The sequence below is a fragment of the Lampetra fluviatilis genome, chromosome 41 (assembly GCF_964198595.1).
Source record: "Lampetra fluviatilis chromosome 41, kcLamFluv1.1, whole genome shotgun sequence".
Lineage (NCBI taxonomy): Eukaryota > Metazoa > Chordata > Hyperoartia > Petromyzontiformes > Petromyzontidae > Lampetra > Lampetra fluviatilis.
The window spans coordinates 10,331,457-10,350,177 of NC_136315.1; the positions used below are offsets into that span (position 1 = coordinate 10,331,457).

Below are 18,721 nucleotides of genomic sequence, written 5' to 3' on the forward strand. Positions count from 1 at the left end.
CCACGAGGTTGGGAAATGGCCAGGGCCAAGTTTGCTCAGCCACCTTCGTCTCTCCAATGCTAATAATGTGATTACACGCAACATGATATGATTCTAAGTGCCGTTTGAGCCAAGTCCACATGCGATTGGCCCTCATCTGCTAGGTAACCCAAGTCACCAGGATCATGGTGGATTGTGTGAACCACTGCACCACTGATCCACACTTTGTTTGTGTAGTGACATCGCGGATGTCACTGTGTGATGCCGGCCCTAACGAAGCACGGCGTGCGATGCACTGACATCGCGGACACCCCGTACATGTGGGTGTAGTACCAGCCCGAGAGGGGCTCGGTAAGCGCTGATAGAGGGCGCTGAGTGGCACCACGCTCGGCTTGCAGTGCTGTCCCCTATAGGAGGAGGTGTGAGGGTAGCCGGCCATGAATGGGGTTAATGAAGGCCATGGCACTCTGGTTGACCCTGGAAGGCAAGTGACGGGTAAAGTCTACACAGGGGCCCCAAGTGGGGGCGAGATCCTGCTCGAGGGTTTGAGGTGGTTGTGGCTAAGGGCGGAGCCAGTCATGACCCGTGGGGATATAAACCGGGTCCCCAGAGGGACCGGGGTTGAGCGTTGCTGTTGTTATCCTGAAGATCTACGATCTGGGGTCTTGTCCATTGTAGCTACTCCCAGTGTAATTAGTGTAGTTAGCCTGTGGTCCACCACCATAGGTTGTTACCCCTTTGTGTTGGTCTCAATAAATGTGTTGCCTCCATAGAGTACGTCTGTGACTCAGTTGAACCCACTACATGAGGCTGTGATAGCGTGGAGGAGGCCGTGATGGCGTGGAGGAGGCCGTGATGGCGTGGAGGAGGCCGTGATGGCGTGGGGGAGGCCGTGATAGCGTGGAGGAGGCCGTGATGGCGTGGGGGAGGCCGCGATGGCATGGAAGAGGCCGTGATACACTCACTCATCTTATACTGACTCACTCACTCACACAACCACTGACCCATTCACTCATCATACACTGATTCACTCATCATACGCCGACTCACTCACACATCATACACTCACTCATACGCTGACTCACTCACACATCATACACTCACTCACACTACCACTGACTCACTCACGCATCATACACTGACTCACTCATCACACACTGAAAGTGTCATGCTGCCAGCTATGGCTGCAAGTTTGGTCGTACATGTCATGTATATCGTTTATTGTTAAATTTGAATCACAGTTCCTATGATTACTGTTGTTACATTGTTTTTATAGCTTTATTTTGGTGATTTTGAAAACATAAGGTTAAGCCATGTTTCTTGCGGAAGTGCGGAGTTGGCCTGAAAACTTTAATCTAAATTGTCTTATGGTTGTTATTGTTTGACTTGCATCACACTGGGATATTTGCACACAGCATTGTAATACGGTGGTTTTATTCTGGAAGATTTGCTGGTTTATCCAGGATGTTTCTGTTGCGCGTCATCGCTTTAAGATGTTCTCTGTTCATATTTTGTTTGTTGCGGTTGCACCCGACTCAAGAGCCACATGGCTCACAGGGATATACCTAATACATGAAACTTGAAACGTATATGTACCACACAGGCAAAGGTAGCCTACATTGACTTTTTAGAAACATGCATTGAGATTATTTAGCTGCTATAAATGTTCAAATGATAAGCCACTTTGTTGAGCTATCAGTTGTGGCCAGGTTGCTTCTGAAAAATAAGTTGATACCTCCGTGGGCTGTGCCTGGTAGGATGGGGATGGTTTTGTGTTGTATTTGTAAGTGTTTGGGTGATTTGGTTACCCCTTTCTTCTACTTTGCACTCCTATCGTGTTGTTCTACTGTTGTTGTTGGAACGTTCTTACCCGCCCCTACTGGACATTTGAGAAAATGAGCTTTATAGCCTATAGGATTCCTTCGGTATGAATAGTCTGATTCTGATAAAAAATAAATGTTCTGATTCCAAGTGCTTGTTAGAGAGCCCCAATTAAAGCCGGCCAAGGCACACGAAGTGAGCAGTGAGGCGAGTGGTGTGGTGAGTGGTGTGGTGAGCGGTGTGGTGAGCGGTGTGGTCCGGTACCCACAGCCGGCCACCTTCATCTCCCAAGTTGTGGACGTTTCCACACCACCATCCCGGGTCGTCATTTACGGCCAAGTTAATCTAGAGAAGGGCCCCAGCACCAGCTCTCAAATTAATTGGGGTTCACTGTGCAGTGTACTATTGCCGCTCTGTTTCACGCGAAAAAATACAAAGATCCCCCGTGTAGCCTTAGCAGACTGTTGGGGCAAGTGCTGTTAGCGAGCACCTATGAAGGCCGGAACAGCACATGAGAAGGTGGGTGGCCAGCTCCACGTCCGGCCGCTATTGTCTCCCTAGTGGAGATGTTGACACACCACGCCAATTACTTATTTCAGGCTGAGTCGACCTAGGGGAGTCCCAGAAGTGGTTCAGACAATCGTCACTGGTGAAGGCAGTGAGCGCAAATCGAACTCGCGTTGCCGGGGTTCGGAGCGCAGCGCGCTGACCGACACACACACGAGATATAGCCACCCGCAAGCTGCCGAAGTAAACAAGACAACGCTTCCCACAAAAGGGGGCCTTGATAAGGATGCGGGCAATGGGAGGGTTACATAATGCAGTGAACGCACCCACCGTGCATCGCAGGAATTAGGCTTTGAAGTGATTAAATGCTATCAAAATGCATCGTGTACACTCCTGAGGCAGAGATGTTTTTCCCTCCCAAACCAACTCATGCATTCATTTGCTTTTATTATTACTATTCAGTTTTTAACCTTACAGTCTGCCTGCTCTGCACCGTAGGGATGACATGAAATGATCGCAGATTATACAAAACAGCCCAGGGCAGATGGGTCCTGCGTGCACGTGTCTGTGTGCGCGTGCGCTCGTGTGTCTGTGTGCACTTGTGTCTGTGTGCACTTGTGTGTCTGTGTGCACGTGTGAGCATGCGCATGTGTGCGTGCGTTTCCTGCACTGTACGGGGATTCCAGTTCAATTACTGGGATACACGCAGACAGTCTTGGGTCTCCACTAGGTAAACTCAGACGAAAATGGGAAGCCGGCAAAACAAATATTTTTAATTGGACAGCCTCCTCCACAAAGTGGCACCTCCTTGCTTCATAATAATCCTACAACGCCGAGACGTCAGCACGAGAATTCACGCAAATCAACCAGCTTTTAAGACCCCAGGCACTTTGCGCCCATTAACGTCACAACCATAACCCAAACCAACAGACGAGCGCTCCCCTTGCTCGACTCAAACGTGGGACGGGCGTCCCATTTCTCCTTCGCCGACACCTCCTGTCGCAGCGGATGTTTCTCGTCGAGCGGCGGGCGGGCGTTCCCCCAGCGGACAGAGCGCAAGACAAAAGCGAGAGTTTAACGAGGGCTTCGCGTCGCACCGTTACGATCTCGCCGCGACTTTGAGGGACACTGTGACCTACTGCTGTTGAAGGCAGCCATGAGGAGGCAGGAGCCGCGCAACGAGACGTAAACCTCGCAAGCCACGGCTCGCACGCGCTCGACGTCGCGGCCCTGGCGCCGACACCAAAGCGCCGTCTGTCAACAGGGACATCGTGTCACCGTTCTTAAGCCTCCTTTGTTGTTGTTTTTTTGCTAACCACAACCAATAATAAGATAACTTCTGTTGGTTTGGGGGGAGGGAGGGGGAGGAAGTTTGCAGCGTCGGCAAATCTACTCAAATTCCGCCTCGGAATTTTGTGCGCGTTTTATTTTAGTTTCGTGTTTTTTTGGGGAGAAAATAAAAACAAACGTTGGACAGGGTTGATGTCCGCGCGTCGGGTTACGCAGCACGGGGTTCTGGAAACGCGACGTTCCGAGCGACGTTTGTGGCACTGTAACTGAAAGAGACAGCGCGCTGCTTTTGTGCCCGTTCGCCACGCATTCACGTGACCTTGAGCACAACCAAGGTTGACTTTTCCACAAACGACTTCAAATAAAAAAACACCCCATCATTGTTTGCCCTGCGTATAATAGTTCACTCCGTCTCTCTGCGATGTGCCAAATTGTCACCATCCATTCAATAATAGACTAATTTTACCCACGATTCAATACTGGTATGATTCTATACTTGCATCGGTAGTACCAGAATCACTTATATCCACTAATAACCATGACATACATGCCTATGAAAAACCACCCACAATGTGCCTAATCCAATCAGATATCAGAAGCTCAGCAGCGTTGAGCTTGCAGCGTGCTTGCGTGGGTGACCAACGCATCTCCAATTAGCACCGTTGGCTGCGTACGGTGCAAAGTTCAACGTGCGTACGTCATAAGTGTCACCGGCTGAGCGGGGCTACGTTGTGAACGGCACAGGACGGTTCAACAAAATCCATTGTTGCAATCAACTTCCACGCTGCACGCCTATGCCCCCTCACTTTTGCCAACCCGGAGTGACAAAGTGCAGTAGAGATCAATAACCGGCAGGACAAACCCGGCATGCGGAGGAGAGGCCCCCTGATCCACTGGGCTGCACGTGTAGAGGACGTAAAGAATTTGGACTTCAGGCCACCGTTAAATGAAGAACGCTGCCATAAGTCTCTGGGAACGTGAACACAACCAGCGGACTGAGCCAACCCATCCCCGCGAGGTGCCGTGGAGGGGACTCGAGGCAGGGGACGCGCGCGCCAACGGGAGACCCGGATTCCGGACGGAGCGCACGGGACGGAGCGCACGGGACGGAGCGCACGGGACGGATCGCACGGGACGGAGCGCACGGGACGGAGCGCACGGGACGGAGCGCACGCCGCAGCAACGCGGCTGGTCAGCGAGGCCGAGGAGCGGGCGAGGTGGGAGGGAGATGGCGTTGACTCGGCTTAACCAGGCTGAGGGCTCAAGTGACCAGGATTCACAACCAGAACTGCCGTGAAATTAATCAACGTTTGAGTATATTTTATGTTCGTGACATTCTTATATTGCAGGGCTACTGCGAATGAGGGGCTCCGCTTCAGTTGGGTATAGCCCACCAGGACGGGGTTATGTTGCTATGTGCAACACAGCAACAATAAATGGTTGATGTTGCTCTTAGTGCCACGGAAGCGAGATATCCACTACCGTGTCTCGTATACAGGAGGTTGCGGGTTCGATCCTGATCCAGATCCTAATGCATTTATGTTTGAAGCTTGGATGTTCTCCCCGTGGCAGTGTGGATTTCTTTCCCGGGTGCTACGTTTACTTTTCCTCCACAAATGTAAACATCCTTTTCGAGTATTTAGCTGCTATAAACTTCCACGTGATTATGTTACTTTGTTGAGCTATCATTTGTGGACAGGTAGCTCATGAAAAAGAGTGATGTAGCTCAGAGGTAAAAAAAAAGTTTCAGATGTTTTCGCAATCCCAGTCAAGTAATCCGCGGGTGTCATTTTAAAAATGGAGCAAATTTGGACCATGACGCCCGGCAAATGGCCGACCTTTCACGTGCACTGAAGCAGACGGCGTGGAGTATTCACGATCGATACGCCCGCAGTAATAACCAGAGCAGCCTGGTCGAGTCAAACCGCGAACCTCTGCAATAAGTGGCGATCGCGATGCCGCTGGGACCATGTCACCACCATCACGGCGCCCAAAGACGTAAGGAATGAATGGAATTTTTATTTTATTTAAATAAACAGAATCCTTTCCAACATGACAATAAATCAACATTTTTGGAAATGTACAACGATGAAAGCTTTGATCATGGGACCTTTCTTGGCAGTATCAAAATATCAAAATTGGTTTTACCCTTTATGGCAATAAAACAGGAGGTGTTAAGATGTTAAAACACCAAACAGAAATCTTTAGCAAAGAATCATGTCTGCATTAACCACACATACTTGCCAGAAAAGGTAAAACCAATTCTTCGATGAAACCTTTTGACGATAGCCCAGCAATGCGGAATACTCTCCCGCTTGTCGTGCCACAATAGGACGCGTTTGCGAGGATGTAAATGCGGCTGTGAAGGAATGCGTTGCTGATTTTCCAAGGTCAGCCCAAGGCTTATTAGATATCCCAGCAAGTGTACCGCGGCGTCTCTCTCGTGACTAAACATTATTATGTACACGGCGTTTAACTCTCCCTGGATCCACGCAGCTCTGCCCCCCGACTGCCAATTCGCCGTTAGCGACGCGCGAGTTGCCCACGAGTGCCCGGAGCTCACGAACCCTGCCCACCAGCTTCAGCGACAGTCCCGGACGACGCTCGATTCTTCCTCCACGCCAGCGCAGTTCCTAAGTGTCAGGCTCGACACGGGGTTGTGAATTAACGCGCAGTATGCGTGCGTTACGGCCTACTGAAGGGTTAATACTGGCTCCCTTGTGCGCATGAAGTGCTGACCATGGCTTGGACAGAAGCCAACCGACTATTTTTTCTCTCTCACACACACACATTCGCAAATTACTAGGTTGCCAGCCTTCCACAATGGAAGAGGGGTGGGTGTTTTTTTGCGAGGTGCGGAGGGGGTTGGGGTGGGGTAGCAGGGGGTGGGGGCCCCCAGTCATAATGTGTGGATACTTCATTCAATTTGGAACAATTATTTGGAAGCTCACTGTGGAAAGCCTGGCAGCACATTTTGAGTGAAAGACTGCATTTTTGTCAGATGAACGCACCGAGAGGGCCTACTTGTGCTGGCTCACGTGCCCCCTGCCACTGAATAATTGCCTAATGAAAGTGTGGCGTTGGTTAACTCTCGGGCCTGCGCGATAAACGTGTCCGGCGATGACCCCCCGCCCCCGCCCCCCTCGCCTGCGCCCGGAGCTTGCGAGTTTGTCGTTTATCGACCGCGCGTTTCTCCGTGCAAGAAGAGAGACAAGCCCACCGCCGCGAGGAGGCAGCAACGCAAGCCGACGATGGTGATGCGGGCACGGCCGTTGCCGCCGTTTCCTGAGATTTGTGTGCGGCGCCAATTTTGCTTCCCCGCCGCCTCTCCAGCGCACCGATGCAGGTATCGTCGCTGGCGCACAACCGCCTTACTCTTCAAGAATGATGTTACAGGGTCGTCTTTGATGTCCACTGCTACATCGTCGGACGAAGTGACCGCGGTGTTAGCGGCGTGGAGAGTAAATTACCGGGCGGCTGTGGGAATAAAATCGAACGGTCGGCTCTGGCGAAAAAAGCCATGAGGTAGCGACGGCGGCGGTATTGGGTGGTTGCTCCGATTGTACAACTGGCTCTGCGATGGCCTTCAAGGGTCAGGGGGTCACGGTAAAAAGATCTCCCCCCTGCCGCGATAGTGAGCCCTCGTCACGCTCCAGTGAGGGAACAGGGGTCGAGACTGTTTAACACGTAGGCTTTCGCGACCAATATCATCCATACGTTTTTTTTTTGTTAGATCGCGTGTAAATATTAATGTGGCGTTAAACCCGTCACCGCCCGATACAGCCAATTAGTAAGGTTTGTCACGTAAACAAAAAATGGCAAATCGTTACTAGTACAGCACACCGGTGTGTTGGAGAGCAAATCCACAACCTCAGGCTGATGAAGCGAGCTGTAATTACTGGCAAAACGTCGTACTCAGATTGTAAATGTTGGGTGGTGGCGGGTTTAACGCCACATTTATAATTACACAATCTCACCCAAAAAAACCTAGAAATTAGGGGTTGAGACGTTCGCATTCTTGAGGAGTGCGAGCGTCACTCCTCTCACCGTCATCAAGGCAATCGAGAATCACCATCACTAATGGTGACACGAGCGCCATCAGTAAAGGTCACGCGCACGCACGTTCATCGACTCGTGTAGACGTAAACCAAATCGATGACAGTTTAACCAAGCGAGGGTTCAATGAGATCCATTCTCCTCCACAAGGCGGACAGAGGAAGCCGTCGTGACATCTTAACGAACAATGGGCTGGCACACAATCTTTATTCGTGTTTCTAAGCCAGTGGTGAAAATTCCACATTCCCATGGCGAAAGCCAGACATAAGGACCACATGCTGCTTATCCAACACTGCGGTACGCATTCTATTGACCCCAACAGGGATGATTGCAATTACCCTACCTGAGATTGTGTCCATGACGATGGTGCACAGAGGTCGACTGTGTGAATGATGACATCACGTGGTCTTTTAATATATTCTTTACATCAGATGGCGTACTCTCGTAATTCCCTGCATTAATCACCGGACAGCAATAAGAATCTGAGTCGAGTGCCATGACCACTTGGGTTCCAAGCTGCTTGCAGCGATATGCGGTCATTACACAGATTCGGTGGCGCAGTGGTTGCAGGCCGCACTGCTCACGCACGAACGTACTGTCAATTCCCGGTCATGGCTAACAACAGTGGCGAGTGATAACTTTACTGGCCCTAAACCCCTCCTTTCCCTCCCTTCACAAACCTGCACCGACCAGCACGGTGAAGTATGGTCAACCAGCCTGACAGTGTGGAGAGGCCTTTATCCAGCATTGCATTTCCAAGGGGGCTGCGAATTATACAGAGGAGCGGAGAAGCGTGCAAACACGACAGACGAGCGGCACAGACGAGGCGTCGCAGAGACGCCACGGCCACGCGTAGCCCAGCGGCCCCCCCCTGGCACGCGCTGCCATGCTGGCGTTACCCAAAGCACACAGCCCGCTGCAAATCTTGCCGGCGCGCGCCTCTCACGGTCAGTAACCCGCCGCTGTCCGTAGCGAGCAGGGAACCAGAACATGGACCTGCAGGAAGTGAAAGACGCCGGCCACCCGAAGCATCTCTGGCCGGCCGGGGCTACGGGGGGGAGCCGAGAGACACACGCATACGGAACGTGGAACGTGGGGGGGCACGTGTAATGCTGGGGGCGTGTGTAACGCCGAGGAGCGCGGAACGTAAACCTGGCTCGCGAGCCTGGTGCGCGTCTCTGCCGCCACCACAACGTTGTTGCTGCACAAAAAAAAACACACACAAGGGCGCGCGCATTGCGGAATGAAGTTGCTATGGCGCTAATGACGCGAGCGATTCAGGAACACGTTACGGTCCTAAAATAAGCAATGTCATCATCGGCCAGGCACCATTAGAGGGGTTTCAAAATCTCTGCCGGTGCTGAAAACACATCGCGTGGTTGATCTCAATGTCTGTTCTTTGCCCACGAGTTGCTGGGTTACCTGTATCTGTATCGGAATGTTTGAAAATATTCCTCTATAATTGCGTTGTTTGTGCACGTAGTTAAGAGTACCCGAAGACAATAAAATAACACATATATAACGGGACTCCAAAAATTCACAGGAAGATGGATCATGAACCCGCTTGCTGCACTGCCACGCCGTGGTGACGTCTCAAAGCACTTAAGAAATTCCGCATTACCAGGGAAGCGTCAAGACGCGCGGCACCAGAGAGCCAGCGTGGTTGTTTTAAAGACACGTTTTTCGAAGACCACCGTACAACAATCCCGACGTGCTCACAAAATGCACATCAGGGGTGGTGGGGGGGCACAAATCCCTCAAGCAAAAGCCCCGAGAGATGGACGGACGCGGCGGGCAGGCTTTGGTGAAGAGGGGCGGATTGGGCTCCCCCTGCCCCACCCAGGTGGGGGGGGGGGAGCCTCGAGCAAAGTGAAAGTTTATATTGGGTGTGGGGGAGGTAAGGGAGAAGATAACGAACATAGCAAGAAAGAAGGAGGAGGGAGGGGGCGGAGGGGGACGATGAGGGGAGGGGTTGGGAGAGGTGAATGTTATTTATTTCCTTACAGAAGCAGTCTGGCGCATCCACAACGCACGCGCAGTTCACCACGCGGAGGGATTAAAACGCAACTTGTGAAGAAGAAGATGCGCCCCGAATGCGCTCGTCAGCACTGCAGCCGACAGAGTGTTTCATTACCGACCCGCCCGACGATAATTTCTCCGCCATTGTTTTTTTCTCTCTCTCTCCCCTTGTTTGGTTCCGCATCTATTAATAAAATGCTGACGCATAAACTTAGAAACACCACGCGCGCAGGTGAACCGCAAAGAGCTTAGCGCGAGCAGAAAATGCGCAATTTGGACGTCGCGCCACGCCCGTTAAAACCGCGGCCCCCGGATCAAGTCGCGTGCAGGAGCGCCCATCGCGGCATTTACGGGACGCCGCGCCGGATTACCTAACGCGCGGAAATTTAAACAACGCCGTCGCCGCCGCCCGCTTCGTAAACGGAGAACCACAGCCGGGGGGGGGGGACAGGGACACGGTTCACGGACGCGTCGAGTGACGTGACGGGAGAACGCGCGTTGACGGGTCACCGAGCCGCGCAATGCCGATAGCCGTGTCGCTCGTCGTGGGGTCGTGGTGGCTATCGCGGTGGCCACTCGGCGCGATGTTTGCCACTAGGTTATGGCGACAGTAGCGGCGGCGATCGGCAATGCAGAGACAGAGTGGTTTGGCGCGGGTCCCGCAGCAAGGAATGAAATGGCGCACGCCCCGTGCCCACCGCCCCGTGCCCACCGCCCCGTGCCCACCGCCCCGTGCCCACCGCCCCGTGCCCACCGCCCCGTGCCCACCGCCCCGTGCCCACCGCCCCGTGCCCACCGCCCCGTGCCCACCGCCCCGTGCCCACCGCCCCGTGCCCACCGCCCCGTGCCCACCGCCCCGTGCCCACCGCCCCGTGCCCACCGCCCCGTGCCCACCGCCCCGTGCCCACCGCCCCGTGCCCACCGCCCCGTGCCCACCGCCCCGTGCCCACCGCCCCGTGCCCACCTCCCCGTGCCCACCGCCCCGTGCCCACCTCCCCGTGCCCACCGCCCCGTGCCCACCTCCCCGTGCCCACCGCCCCGTGCCCACCGCCCCGTGCCCACCTCCCCGTGCCCACCGCCCCGTGCCCACCTCCCCGTGCCCACCTCCCCGTGCCCACCTCCCCGTGCCCACCGCCCCGTGCCCACCTCCCCGTGCCCAACGCCCCGTGCCCACCGCCCCGTGCCCGCCTCCCCGTGCCCGCCGCCCCGTGCCCGCCTCCCCGTACCCGCCGCCCCGTGCCCACCTCCCCGTGCCCACCTCCCCGTGCCCACCTCCCCGTGCCCACCGCCCCGTGCCCACCTCCCCGTGCCCACCGCCCCGTGCCCACCGCCCCGTGCCCACCTCCCCGTGCCCGCCGCCCCGTGCCCGCCTCCCCGTACCCACCTCCCCGTGCCCACCTCCCCGTGCCCACCTCCCCGTGCCCACCGCCCCGTGCCCACCGCCCTGTGCCCAATAACAGAAAGCTCCACTGACTTCACTCGTTGAGAGATGCACGTCATGGTGTGTACGTAAAGCAATGTTTACAACCGCGTGGCATAAATAAACGACTACTTCAACATGTTCACAAGGCAGCAAATTATCAGCACCTGCAAATAAATTACGCTTAAGCACGCTGAATAAATAAGCAGGCGGTACGCTTCCTTCGCATATCTGGCCCTCCACTACAATAAGTATTTTTTAACACATCCCATCAGCCGCATGGCCTTCTAGGAGTGCATCATACCCGCAGCATTGGTTCAATACAAGAAAACTCTGGACTCGTTCCAACATTCAGTCTCATTAGCAGGAGCCAGGCTTGCTTGAATCAACGCTGGTGAAGAGCACAATGTTTATAGGAAAGGACCCCTCTTCCCTGTTAGATATTGGGTCTGAATAAAATATTAAGAAACAAAAAACATCAATCAGATGAATAAGAACACGGGCCCCAAAAGGCACCGTGTTAACGTAATTGTTAAACACGAGACGGTTAATTGCTCGGGCCCAAGCCACAAATTCATTACCACGTACTTTCATTTTTTTTTACAACAACTCCGACTTGGACCCCCGAACAGATGGGGGAGGTGCGGCGCTGGCGAGCGGGCGCAGGTGGAGGCCAGCTCCACCCGGGCCCTCGACTCCCTGACGGGTGCCGTGGGGGGTGGGGATGGGGGAGGGCGTGCGAAGTGCGCCCATTCATTCTCTCCGGCTGACGGAGAAAACGTCGCGGCCCCCCGGCGCCGACTCGTTAGCCGCGAGCGACGAGCAGCATGAGGCACTGCACACCAACGCTACCGCCTGACCAAGACGAAGAGACGGCAAGTCCTCGATTAACGCGCGGTGTTCGCACCGCAACGCGCACTCGCTGGAACGCGGTTTTTCCAATTAGGGAACACTTGGCACACAACGCGGAACGCGCACCCCGTGATAGCGCGATTTCATTTGTGACCAGGTCGCTTCTGAAAAAGAGCTATATAGCTCAGTGGGCCTTATACATTGTAAACTAAAAAATAGTTCGTGAGAAAAGTTAATAGAATCAGCAGATGCTGGTTCATCAACCAACCTGATTGCTGCTATACATTAAAGTAAATCAAATACAGCTTCAAATCAAGATTCAAATAAAGATAAAATATGTCTATTAGACATTAACACGGCATATAGAAGCAGCTGGTGTTGTGGGCAGTGGCCCTTCTTGAGAGGAGAGGTCAGCGGGTTTGCCAGAGCTGTCGTTGGAGATCCAACTTCCCAGTGCGGTGTCTCTAAATCTCTGCAGAAAAGTTCACATGAAGAGATCTAAACTGATCTGAACTGACAACCGCACCTCTGATTAGCACGGTTGGATACATATGGTGCGCAAGAGGTTCAACATATATACGTACATACGCTTCACATTAACAGATAGAGTAGCAAACAGAGAAAAAGTGGTTATATGGCACGGATTGATTTTAAACAGTAGAAGTGCATCATTTGAGGCAGACCAGTCCCGTCAACTGGGGGTACACGGAAGGAATGCGCTGTGACGAGGCGGCAGATTCATTAGAGGCAATAGCACAGCCGGCGAGTGCAACACATTTAAACCTTAAGTCACAAAACCAAGGCAGAGCGCACGTGTGCTGAATGCAGCACTGTGCATTGCTCGTTGCCACGTGCCTATGGCGGGGGCCAGTCGCTCCATGGGCGACGTCGACTGTTGAGCAGCACTTAATTTAAATCGGCCACAGACAGGCGATGGCCGGCATCGCAGCTGTCAACTCTCAGGGCAGCATTGCGAACACAGGAATGGCAACACGGCACAATGCGAATTCACGCGGCATCTGAATGCCACCACATCTCAAGACGCCGGACAGAAACCGTGGGTGTAATTGTTTTATAGAAGGAGAGAAAAAGAGAGAACACCGGGGCAAGGAGTGGGCAGCATGGACGGTTGAGGAAAGAAAGTTCCAGATGATGGGGGCAGAGGAGGAGGAGGATGTGCGACCTCCCACTGAGCCAAGATTGACTGGGAGGCTTTCGTGATACAAATTTGAAGACGACAGCATGAAAGAGCACGGCTTGGCAAAGGCACGTGTTTAGAAAGCACACCGGGGGCTTGGCGTTGCACGGAGGTAATCCTGTGACTTAGTGGAGGAGGGGTTGGTGGATCGTACAGATGGAACCGCCTGTGAGACTCACCTTATTGAGTCCTCGTAGATGGTAGTACAGCAAGTAGGTTTTAAATATATATGTACACAGTTTATCACTCCCCTTATGTGTGTGTGTGCGCGTTATCTCCAAGCAGTGAAGCGGTTGTGTAGCGGTTAACCCGGCGAGACCCGGGTTCGATTCCCGTTCACGGCCAACACCAGTGACGATTATCTGAACCGGTCCTGGGCCTTCCTTAGGTCGACTCAGCCTTAAATGAGTACCTGGTGTGGTGTATAAACATCGCCACTCGGAAGACAACGGCGGTCGGGCGTGGTGCCGGCCACCCACTCCCTCGTGTACCGTGTCGGCCTTCATAGGTGCTCGCTAACAGCACTTGTCCCAACAGTCTGTTACAGGCTATATGGGGGATCTTTGCATTGATCTCCAAGCATTGAGCGGTACACATTTCATTTACATCATCCCCCAAAAGGTGGATGGGCTGAGTCGACCCCCACCCTGACCGCGGCGCGAACTTGCAGTGTTAGGCTCGCGAGCGAGGCGACGGTCCGGTACAAGTCGGCAGCGTGAACCCAGGCGACCCCGCGCGGTTACAAGGTGAAGGCGCTCAATCGCGGGCGGCTGCGGCTTGTCAGCATGCCACGGTAAATAAGGATACAGTCACGCACCACCGTGCCACATTTTAAAGGATTAAAACCCATAACTCAGCGGCCCGTCGTAAATTACCGTTTAAGCCCCCGTAAGCCATTTAGGATAGAAAAAAAAATATATAAACGGCACCATTATATTTATAAGGGGAGAAGTTTCCGTCACGTTTCGCGAGATTCATTCGCGGGGGCCCCGGCAGGTGCCGCTGTCAATCCGCTCAACTCGATAAGCGCGTCGATGGGGGGGCACGTCTCTACAGGGCCACTGACCTATCGATAACCGCCTTGAGAAGACGAATTGGCGGCTGCTGCTGCTGCTGCCGCTTCACGGCATCGTGTCGACAGGGCCAGGGCGCGCACCGCCTTCCGCACGTCAGCAGCGCTGTTCCCTTCGCAGCGGCTGGAAACACAGGAGCGGTAGAGACAACATCAAGACGGAGCCTCCCACCTCCCCTCTCTTAGCGATCAAAACTCCTCGTGAGATCGGGGCAGCTCGCCACCCTCCCCTACCCACAACACATCAGCGAAAGCAAGCATCCCTGTCAAACTGCCTGCGATATATGTATTATATTATCAGAAAAAGGTCTGTGCGGGGAAGGGGTGGGGGTAATGAAAAGTGAAAAGTGGATTTGAGGTGTGGGTGTTACGGAAACAAACGGATGGAGTTGAGCGCGGTTTTGCGGGTTGGGCTGCGTGGGGCCATATTTTCATCTCCGGGAAGATTCCAGCATGAGTTGCGTGGCGGTGAGAGTCTGGGAGAATGAATGCATGCTCAACATGCGGCGCGAAACCCGGGCAAACACCACTTGGGTTACAGGCGGCCATGAAAGCGTGTACATGGGTACATATGGGAACGGTCGAGGCAGTACGACGACGAGACGAGGAATGACGATGTAGCCGAGAAAGAACGTCTACAGAGAGGTGTGATGCAAAGGTGGAAGTGTATGGAGATGAGATGAGGGTGATTTCTGCAAGGAGACAAGAGAACAGCGGAAGAGGAAGCAGGTGGATCAGTTGGTGGGACACTGCGGGACAGTTGGTGGGATGGTGGGAGACAGACAGAAAGGACTCTCCACGAGAGATCGTGAAGACCACGAGAGATCGTGAAGACCACGAAAGGTAGAAACGCATCTGTCATGGGCAGCGGCTCTCGGTTATACGTGGACAACTCTAGTGAGTTGCGTAGCAATTCAGGTGGTGGTGGTAGTGGTGTTGGTGGTGCTGCTCTGCTTGCGTGCTTAACGCAATCCCTCAAGTATGGCACAAAAATGTTGGGGTGTTCGTGGGGTCAAGGGGAGGTCATTTTTCAAGAGGCAAAACGGAGCGGTTTATAATTAGACCCCGGCCCTTGGAATGATTGCGGGGGAAATATTAGAGGCTCTTGCTCACACGAACACTCCTTTGCCTCGCCCTCGATCAATGTTCTTTTTTAACTGGTTGAAAAGGAATTAACATTCGTTATTATAAATCAAAGATCAATCAATGCCGTTATTTAAAAGAAGATGCAACCCACAAAGCAATTAGCTCTCAGCTTGACGACGCGTTCTGGGCAGTACAACAAATTTGAAGCTTTGTTAATGAGAAAACAGACGTGGAATTTATTGCCGAGCGCATCATTATGGCACTCTGGTGACATCACTCTTGTGCATTTTAATACATCAATCCGTGAACATCACTCGATCGCTGTACCAGAGCGCAGGCACTCTTTATTTCCATTTACAAACAGATTCAAGCTCGTGTCACATGGGCTAGGACACACGCAGCCGATGTGCGTGCGTGTACCAAAGAGGCATTCGTTTTTAACTACATGCATCTTTAAACTACACGGGGCAAGCCAAAGCAATCCAAGTGTCAACACTGCGCAAACGGGCCCCGCGTTGAGAGAACACGATGACTCTAAGACCATCAAAGCGTAAACACGAGTGCACAATTTGGCAGTCGATCAAGGAAGATGGGGCTGGCTCAAGGGCGGCCACATGGGCTCTGGATTTCAGCTCGCCTCTCTCTCTGCCTTCAGCCAAAGCCCAAATCCCATTTTCCTGGTGCCATGCGGTGAGCAGAGCAACATCGCAGCCCAACCACCTCTCTTCCCTGCGCGAACAAGCCATCTCTTCACTCCCCACAGCCCATTGTATGCCAATGTCATTGGTGAACTGAGGACAGGGGGCAGTCGGAAACGCACGTGTTCATACGTCGCACACAACAGGAGCAAATGAGATGCAGGGCACACAGGAGGCGTGACACAGAGGGCAGAGAGGACACGGGGCAGACAACACGCAGTACCCAGGACAGGCAAGACAAAAATCCCCCGTACGGCCTTCACAGACTCTTGGGGCGAGTTGTGTTAGCGAGCACCTATGAAGGCCGGAACGGCACATGACGGGGTAGGTGGCCAACACCAATGCCCTTGCCTGATTTTATGCCGAGTCGACCTAGGGGAGTACCAGGACCGGGACAAATAATCACCACTGGTGTTGGCCGCGAGCGGTAATCGAACCCGTGTCGCCGGGTTCGTAGCGCAGTGTGCTGACCGCTGCACTACCACTCCCAGGACAGAGCATACACACACACAGAGTTAGGTCCAGGTCACACGAATGTGCAGATCACAGAGGATGGAGACAAACCACAGGACACAGGGGACGGGGAAGAAATACGCACAGCAACACAAAGAGACAGGGCAAAATAAAGACAAAGATTTCCCCGTTAAAGTCTTACAGACATCGGGAACAATGCGGTTTGTAAGCACATGCTAAGGGCAGCACAGCACAGGAGGGAGTGGTGTGACCAGGAACACGTCCGGATGCCGTTGTCCTCCCTGCGTGTTTACGCATCATACCAGGTACTCGGATAAAACGAGGGGGGAGGGGTGGTAGTCATGGGACAGCTCCACATGCCTAGCGCTACCCATGTTATTGTTCACGGCCAGGGAACCGAACGAATGTTTTACTGAGATCGTAGCACAGCGCGTGAACCCACTGCGCCATCGTACTCCGTAAATAACGAGCTGGGTGACGTGCACAGGAGAGTGAGAGCGGGCACGCACGAAGAACTCCGGGGAATGTTCTTGATGCCGCACACTTTTTGAATGCGTCAACACTTCCAGTAAATCTTTTTTTTTTTTAACGGGCGCGTAACGAAGGCCGTTTTGCGGCCACATTAAAGCGCTCCCATGAAAGTGGACGTGTTCAAGTCACGCGTGAACGTAGGGGAATTGAATATGCACTTAAACGCGGGAAGCAAGTTCATACACCTTGGTGTCAACTGTGGCTGTGGGGGGTCGAAGAGGCAAGATTTAGTATCTGAAGCAAAGATGGGTACAACGCACGGCTACAGTGCAGTGGAGATCAGACGCGATGTGAACTGAAGACAACGTTCAGCCGACCACAGATGGCGGGGGGAGGGCAGCTGTGAATTAAAGCTGAGCTTGAACAGGGCAAGGGAGTGTGAGCAGCTGGGATCACGAGGAGGTCCCCGGGAGTAGCAGAGGAGACAAGATGACATCCCTTTGCATGGAGGCTGAGCAGAGGAGCAAGAGTTCCACGATGTCCGATGGAAATTCCAAACGACGTCGGTGAACTTTCGTAGAACTAGGAAATGTCGATAAACTGGGGCGTACTATGTCATTAATCAGCACTGTTATTCAGATTGGAATGATGTGTCTTTCTTGAAAAGACAAAATTGCTCATAAAATACCACGGTGGTGTCAGCCACTCAAATTTACATATTCCTTCCATGCTGGGATGCCGATGGCGCATCAGTTTCACCTGTCAAGGCGCTCTTCCCCCCCTCCAACCCAGCTTAAAAAGACGCTCCAAGCCTGGGGTTGTCATTCAGACTCTGTCTTCTCGACAGACCTATTCTTCACCTGAGGACGGCTGCTTGCATTGTGGCCGAAACGTCGTGAGAATTATTTTATTATGTTTTATTTGTATTATTTTATTACTTCCCTTCTACGTGACTTTACCGAAAGAACCAAGAAGAAGAGTTTCACCTGCATCAACCGCCGCCTTATTCCATAGATAAGCCATATTTTACGAGACTAATAAATAACACCCTGTGTGTATTATTGTGATGATCTTGAATGTTTTAACCGTGAGGTTGACTATTTGGTGGAAGTGACCAGGATCAACGGAGAGCTTTGGTTAGCCGAGTGGATGGCTCAGGCAAGGCAGCGGTGAGATGAGAGCGGAGAGGATCGGTGAATGGGCGAGCGCTTGTGGGGTATCTTTAACATCCACTTTACAGCAGATGACGCGCTTGGGTAGGACTGGGTTTTACTAACTTGGGCTAAACCTGTATTTTCATAGGCAGTCACTAACAGACAAGCTCTGGCTGGGGTGCACGTTAACACATACCAGAGCCTCGCCAAAATGAAGGAAAAATGAATTTGCCTCTCCATTACGGTACTTACTGAGGGACGGTTGCCGAAAGGGACAGCCATCCCAAACGCGCCTTCTTACGACACCAAGGCATCCAAGTGGTAATGGCTGCTGAGAGGATGGAGGTGGCTTCTACACTGCCACCCTGTAAGATCTCTTTCAAGCAGACCCCTGGGCCCCACAGGCCAAAGGCCCAGGTTGAACGCAGGATTGCACCTGCCTCCATGTCTGCCCCTACAGCCTATCCCCCTCCAGGACACTCCAAAGCCTGGACCTTAAAAAGCTACCGCTCTCACCGGATTCAGTCTATGGTTGTATGTATGTTGAACCTGTTTTGCACCGTACGTGGCCAACCGTGCTAGTTGGAGGTGCGGGAGGAAGGACAACTAACTAAACACACAAAG

At 53.1% G+C, this 18,721-nt stretch overlaps 1 protein-coding gene across 10 annotated transcripts in view; it reads right to left on the minus strand.

Moving 5' to 3' along the window:
• Positions 1–18,721, minus strand: part of LOC144946545 (uncharacterized) — a 229,135-nt gene that overhangs the window by 150,262 nt on the left and 60,152 nt on the right. For 7 of the 10 annotated variants that reach the window (XM_078875543.1, XM_078875533.1, XM_078875541.1 and 4 more), the window contains exon 3: positions 14,209–14,338. The exons of 2 other annotated variants lie outside the window; for them this stretch is intronic. The gene's annotated coding sequence lies outside the window, so the exon portion shown is untranslated. Of the gene's footprint in view, positions 1–14,208; positions 14,339–14,595; positions 14,615–18,721 lie in introns of those variants that run through there. One more of the 10 variants, XM_078875534.1, reaches the window with a different exon arrangement.